Genomic DNA, 7,007 nt, shown 5'->3' with positions numbered 1-7,007 from the left:
AACTTAAAAAAAAGGCACCCCTTTTACACAACTCAGGGAATATGAAAATAAGAATTATTTTGAATCTGACAGCCTACCCCCTAAAACAAATCACAACATGGGATACTTCTTTCCTGCAATCTCTCTATGGTTAGAGACTCAAACTTCACATAAACAGGATCCTCTAAACACGTTGGTCTTTAATCAATTACTTCCCCTCGAGAACAAATTGACAATAGCTTTTCACTTCAATAAATAGATCTATATCATTTTAATGGCTGCTTAGCCCTGCAGTGCACGTCTATCACAATTTATTTGACCAGCCCCACTCAGACATTAACGTCCTTCACCCCCGCAATCTACATGTGCACTCATCTTTTCTAAATTACTCGATGATCATCCTTTTTAGGCAAATTCTTAAAAGTAATGGGGGCTGGGTCAAGAAACGTGTCCTTTTCACATTTGGATTCAAGATGCCCAATCGCTCTCAAATCTGCAGGGAGACCAATGAGGAAGCTGCAGCATTAATTCTGGTCTAACAGTGGCGATGGAGGCGGCGAGGAGAGAGTACAGATCGCAGGTGACCTAGCCTATCTAGGCTGACGCCCGGTGGGTTGGCAAATTCCTTCCCTTTTCCTTCTCTTTCACTTCATTTTCTTAACATGGAGGAAGAACTGGAACTGCATCTCCCAGCAATTCGCAGGGACCACATTCCCTGGGAACTGTAGTACCCGGTCTGAGACGCGCCCGGAAAGAGGGTGTGATGCTGAAGAGGGATGCTGGGAATTGTAGTCCAGCGGGTGACCCGCCCGCGCGCGCGTCTGTTTGTATAGGCTGGAGCCTCTCGGAGCTTCGCTACTTGGGATGTGGGACGACCTGACTTCTCTCACGTGTGCTCTTTGAGCCTGCAAAAGCCTTCCGTGGACGACTGGCCTTATTCCATTGTCCGTGACCGGAGAGGGCGCGGCCTCGCGCTACTGGGCGCGCGGCGGAAGGCGCTGGCCGCCCGTGGCCGGAGCGGGGCATGCCGGGAGTTGTGGTCCTGGCGCGCTGAAGCCGTGGGACGTGTCGCGACGCCGCGCCGGCTCCTCCTTCCCCGCCCTTCTCAGCGGTCCCCCGCCGCCCCCCCCACCTCCTCCTCCTCCCTCGCCCGCAGCCGAGCGTCCCCTCCCCCCACCGTCGGGCTCCTCGGCGGCTACTGCAGAGGATTCAGAGCCGAGTCGCTGAGGAGGAGGCTCCAGTCTCTGCGCGCCATCCGCCACCCTACTGGACACGGGCGAGGGAGCGAGAGCGTCGCCGCTGTAGCCTCCAGAGAAGACAAGGGCATCGCTGCCTCAGCCGCCGCCGCCGCCGCCGTTTTCGCCTGCAGCCGCTCGCCGGTAGGGAGACCCCCCCACCCCCGGTCCGCTCTGAGCCCGGGATGGTGGTGCCTGGGAGAGGGAGAGTGGGGGCTGTGGAGCCCCCGCGCGGCAGGGGGAGGGGGCCAGGTGGCGAGGGGACGGCGGGCTGGCGGGGAGACTGTCCGGGCGCGCTGGGGGTGGGGTGAGGGTGGGACCCTAGCAGGTAGAGGGGGCGACGAGGGAGGGGGACTCTTACCGTGGAGCCGCCGGACCTGGGATAGGAGCGTGGGGTGGGGGGGTCGCGGCGGGATTTGGGATGGTCTTGGGGCGAGGTGGAAGATGAGTCTGGACTGGGATGGCTTTTTATGGGGGAGGGGACTGAAGAAGGGTGGTGATTTGGGGTTGGCCTGGAGCAGTTGACAGCTTGGGATCCGAGCCGGGGTGGCAGGTAGGGGAATGGTCTCCATGGAGAGTGGGATGGACAGGGTTAGGTAGGACCCTGGGGGGTGTTAATTCAGGAGGGTGGAATTTGGGGTGGACTTGGGGCAGGCTGATGGAGGTAGTAGGAGCTAGAGATGAGCGGCTTGGCATGGATTGAGACCTGAGCTTGAAGTGGGTGTTTGTCATCTGGGGATGATGGAATTCGTGGAGATTTATGGACTAACGTGGGTTAGGACTGAGCAGAGGACGTGGAATTTGGAGTTTACCTGGGCTGGGCTGATGGAGGTTGGAATAGCTGGTGGAGGTGTGTGGGTGAGCCGGCAGGAGAGGGGTAAATTGGAAGTTAGGCCCCAAATGGGGATTGAAATTGGGGGTGGGGCACAGTGGGATAGGATCTAGGGTGGTCCTAGAGGCCTGGAAGGGGCACAGTGGCTTCCTGGGTTCAGGGTCGGAGTGGAGGGCACAGAAGATTCAGCTGGGGTGGACCTGCTGAGAGAATAGTGGCAGGTGGTGAGCAGGGCTGGGGGATGGTGTCTGGAAGAAAATGTCCCTTCGCCAAGGTGCCAGAGGGAGTGTTGAAGAAGCAGTGTCTGCGACGAACTGGAAGACTTGGAGAGGCTCTTGCCCGTGGTGAGGAGTGGGAGACCTGAATGGTGGGGATGGATGAGGCAGGAAAGATGGAGAGGGACAGTGAGCAGTGCTGGGAAGAGGTGAGCTAGATGATTCTGGAGAGGAAGGGTTGGGATGGCCTCCAAGAGACACAGGAGGGTTCCGATGGGCAGCTTTGGTGCTGCGGCTGGGGGAGGGGCATCCAGGAGCTTTTCGAGGGGACTTTGCAGGGGACAGGGAAGGTGCTCTAGACATTCTTTCCTAGAGGACTATCTTAGCTGTTAGTCTGACCTTTCTGTTTGTTGATTTCATTTATGTTAGCATCACTTGGAAGTAAAGTCCGCTCAAAGGGTAAAGTTGAGAGGGGCTTTGGTTAAGGTAGAATTAAGAAGGGGAGGATGTTTTGTGTTATTCATGTTCATAAAAAGAAAGTGGGGGGGGGGGAACCTGCTCCCAAACCAAAGGTGGAAGCAGATGAAACTGGAATGTGATAGACATCTTTCTCTGTGATGTCTGCTCCTCCTCCTTTCCCCCTCCTGCCATGCGCTTAGAGCTAGCCCTAGAATTTGGAATTTAAATTTGATCTGATGAGCCTGCGGTTGTTAAGGGTGTATTCCTTGCTTGAGAACTGATGAATGAGATGGAAGAATATGAAGCTGAATTCATTTTCTAGGCAGACAACGTGCATGTATGCAGAAAGAGCTTCAACCCCCCCCCCCCTTAAAATTGATTGCTTGAAGACTCCATTTATTGGTGTCCTGGTTTGCAAGGCAATTAGGCCCATCATTGTATTGCAGGCTAATAATCCTGAGATGAGTCTTGGCACCACTGCTTTATGTAAACAGAGAGAAGACAGGAAATATGGAAATGTCATAAATATTCATTGTGAGATGGTTTGGTATTGATGGAGTTTTCATTTAATTCTCTTTTGACCTTGCCTGATAAGATTTAAAATAATTGGACTGTATTTCTATAGATTGAATTTTCTTCTGAAGGAATTCAACTGATCAGAATTCTGTCAGATGTATATAAATAAAGCATGTAGAGTCATTTTTATTTTATTTTTAGGAGATAATGTTGATGTAGGCACATTGCACTAACTACAGAAACAATATCTCCATCTATTCATCAGAAATTCAGTGGAGAGCTTAGTGATACGCTTGTTCTCAGGGCAGAATGAGGAGGAGGAAGGGTTGGGAGGGTGTACATGGAGGAAACATCTTTAGGGAAACAGTTTTTGGACTTAATTGCATTAACTGTGATACGCTAAACACGAAGTGGCTGTCGATTAGAGCTCAGACCGAGGCAAAAGGAGGAAGGATGTCCAGAGGATAAAATTGGCACCAATTGGATCAAAATAAATCTTTTTGTTTTTGTTCAAGCTTCAGAGTTCAGCTTGCAAACAAACCCAATTTCCTTGGCTTTCACAGTTGAGCCCATAAAAATACCCACTTAGTATTTTTCCTTTTTTTTTTTTTTTTTTTAATACTTCCAAACTGGGCAGAGTGTTGGAATGTAAGCTTTGTCCTTGTAATTGAAATTTTTTTTTTTTTAAATTTTTCAGGACACTTTCTGCATTACAGTGAAAATCAGGTTTGAGCAGTCACCTGTAATTTGATGAGAGTGTAATATAATGTAAGAATTTTTCCTCATAACTTCACTCGGGCCCAGACATTGCTTTTGTGTCTCTGTAGCTTGGTCTAGAGGTGAGCTGTTAATAGTAAAGTCCTAGCTTTTGAAAGCTCAAAATGAGAAGTAATCACCCAGGAGAAACGTGTTGGTGGATTTCCCCCCCACAGCTGTGGTCACCTGTGCAGTAGTGATGTGTACAAAGCATGTTGGCATCTTTACCTTGTGTGCTCCTCTAGATATTCTGGTGAGGAGCGAGAGCAGATGGAAGCATCGGTGGATGGACACCTGGGTAGAATGAGGAACCCATGAATTAGGAGTTAAGCGTCCTGGCTTCAAATCCAATTTCCCCCACTTGAAAGCTGAGTGAGTTCAGGAAACTCATTAAAAAAAAAAAAAAAAATCAAAAAACCTGTCCTACTTAGTGGCAATTTTTTGAACATCATTGTGAATGTACTTAATGCTACTGAATTGTACACTTAAATACAGTTAAAATGGTAAAAATAAAAATTAAAAAAACTTTCATACTTCATAAGGCTGTTAAAGGAAACAAATAGTACATATCCCGAAGACACTGTACATACATGAAGTAGCTCTTCACAATTCTTTTGTTTGTCTATTTACTTAATGCCTGGCAAGTGTCGGGGGAAATGAAATGAGCAAAAAGCAGTTGTCAGGGAGCTTTCAGTGTCACAGGAGAGAGAGGAGAGAAGTGAGGCCACCTGAATGCATGGGTCAGTGTGGGTTGGGAAGTCCTCTGCCTTGTACACTAGTGCTGTTAACCTTGGGCACAATGGGCTCATCTGTCAAGTGGGGATAATGGAGCTAATCTCATCGGGTCCTTTTCAGGATTAAACAAAATAATCCATGGAAAGCATTTAACACAGTGAGGTACATAGTACACATTAAAAAATATTAGTTATTCCATTGTTGTTATTACAGAGATCCGCACAGGCTAGAATGCCTAGTAGCCTTGTGTGCCCCACCAGTGAGGCCTTGGTACCCTAGTATATATTATTAATTAAGGAAGTGTTATTTTTGTATTATATTTACAATTTTGTACCACATATTTGCATGTTTGTAGTCTAGGATTTTTTTTTAAAGGTTTATTTTATTTGAAAGGCAGAGTTACAGAGTGGCAGAGTGGCAGAGTGGCAGAGAGAGAGAGAGAGAGAGAATTCTTCCATCTGCTGGTTCAGTCCCCAAATGGCCACAATGGCCGGAGGCGGGCCAATCCGAAGCCAGGAGCCAAGAGCTTCTTCCTGGTCTCCCACGCGGGTGCAGGGGCCCAAGCGATTGGACCATCTTCTGCTTTCCCAGGCCATAGAAGAGAGCTGCATCGGAAAGTGGAGCAGCTGGGACTCAAACTGGTGCCCATAAGGGATGCCGGCACTGCAGGCGGCAGCTTTACCCACTATGCCACAGTGCTGGCCCCTAGTCTAGTATTTTAAACAATTCTTTAAATGCCCAGATAAGTACCAAACAGACATTAGCTGTTAGCTTTCTCATTTACAAAATAAGAAGAAAACCAATGCTTAGGGGTTAAATGACTTAAGATGACACAGACACAGCCAGTAAGTAGATGAGTCTGAGTTACAGTCTGAAAATTGATTCCTCATCCCCATTTATGTCTTTGTTTTCTTTTTTTAAAGATTTATTTTATTTATATGAAAGACAGAGTTACAGAGAGAGGTAGAGATAGAGAGAGAGAGGTCTTCCATCTGCTGGTTCACTCCCCAGATGGCTGCAACGGCTGGAGCTGCGCTGATCCGAAGCCAGGTCTCCCACGTGGGTGCAGGGGCCCAAGCACTTGGGCCATCTTCTGCTATCCCAGGCCACAGCAGAGAGCTGGATCGGAAGAGCAGCAGCCAGTGTTTCAGGCCAGGACTTTAACCTGCTGCATATAGTGCTGGCCCCATTCTTTTTAAATTGTGAAATAAGTCATTTGTGTAGAAGTACATTAATATAAAGCCACAGTTTAAAGAATAATAGCAGATTACAGGCCTGTGTACTCTGCTCATCTTTACAAAGAGATTTCTGGTAACTTTGAAACTCTTGTTGGGGCACTGCCTGACTGAACCTCCCTCAAGGGGAACCACTTTCCCAGATTTTAGGTGAATTGTTCCCTTGCTTTTCTTTATACTGTCACCAAACATGTGCGTATCCCTAAACTGCATTTTTCATCTTTAGATCCTTTACAAAATGTATTATTTATTAGAGAGATAGAGAGAGAGATAGACAGATCTCCCATCTGCTAGTTCACTGCCTAAATGCTTGCCAGTAGCTGGAGCCAGAGCCAAGAGCTGGGAACTTCATCCCGGTCTTCCACATGTGGCAGAGACTCAATTCTCTGCCATCACCTACTTGCTTCCCAAGGCATGCGTTGGTGCAAAACAGGAGTCCAACCCAGGCACTCTGATATGGGAGGGATGTGGGCATCTTTTTATTAAAAGTGAATATACAATTTATTTAACATTGAAACTTCATAAAGACATGTGCAAATGGCAGTTTTACTGTGGATTTAACCCTACCTAAGATCTGATTGCTTTCTGGGGCTAGCACTAATAAAATACTTTATTAAATAAATACAAGCTCCCCAAAAATCAATTTAAATATTTTCTAAAAAAAGTAAATTTTAAAGGCCTCTTACCCTTACTTCCACCCCCAACCCCCTGAGTCTTAACTGCTAGGCCAAACTCCTGCCCCTTTTATGCAACTTACATTTATAAGTAAAAAATCATGGTATATTCTTCTGTAACTTGCTTTGTTTTTATTTCTTATTTTTCTTTAAATTTTTATTTATTTATTTGAAAGAGTTACAGAGAGAGAGAAAGAGAGGCAGAGAGAGAGAGAGGTCTTCCATCCACTAGTTCACTCCCCAATTGGCTGCAATGACCAGAACTGTGCCGATCTGAATCCAGGAGCCAGGAGCTTCTTCTGGGTCTCCCACGCGGGTGCAGGGGCCCCAGGACTTGGGCCATCTTCTGTTGCTTTCCCAGGCCATAGCAG

General features: G+C 47.5%; 1 protein-coding gene across 1 annotated transcript in view; it reads left to right on the top strand.

The window, feature by feature from the left end:
* Positions 1–1,110: 1,110 nt before the first annotated feature.
* The window catches only part of FAM168A (family with sequence similarity 168 member A), a 189,040-nt gene continuing 183,143 nt past the window's right edge, over positions 1,111–7,007 (top strand). Inside the window, exon 1 of the mRNA XM_062196685.1 lies at positions 1,111–1,358. The gene's annotated coding sequence lies outside the window, so the exon portion shown is untranslated. The remainder of the gene's footprint in view (positions 1,359–7,007) is intronic.

This window comes from Lepus europaeus, chromosome 7 (assembly GCF_033115175.1).
Source record: "Lepus europaeus isolate LE1 chromosome 7, mLepTim1.pri, whole genome shotgun sequence".
NCBI classification, from domain to species: Eukaryota; Metazoa; Chordata; class Mammalia; order Lagomorpha; family Leporidae; genus Lepus; species Lepus europaeus.
Note: the sequence above shows the minus strand (reverse complement) of the source record. Positions and strands in the feature narration are given on the sequence as shown.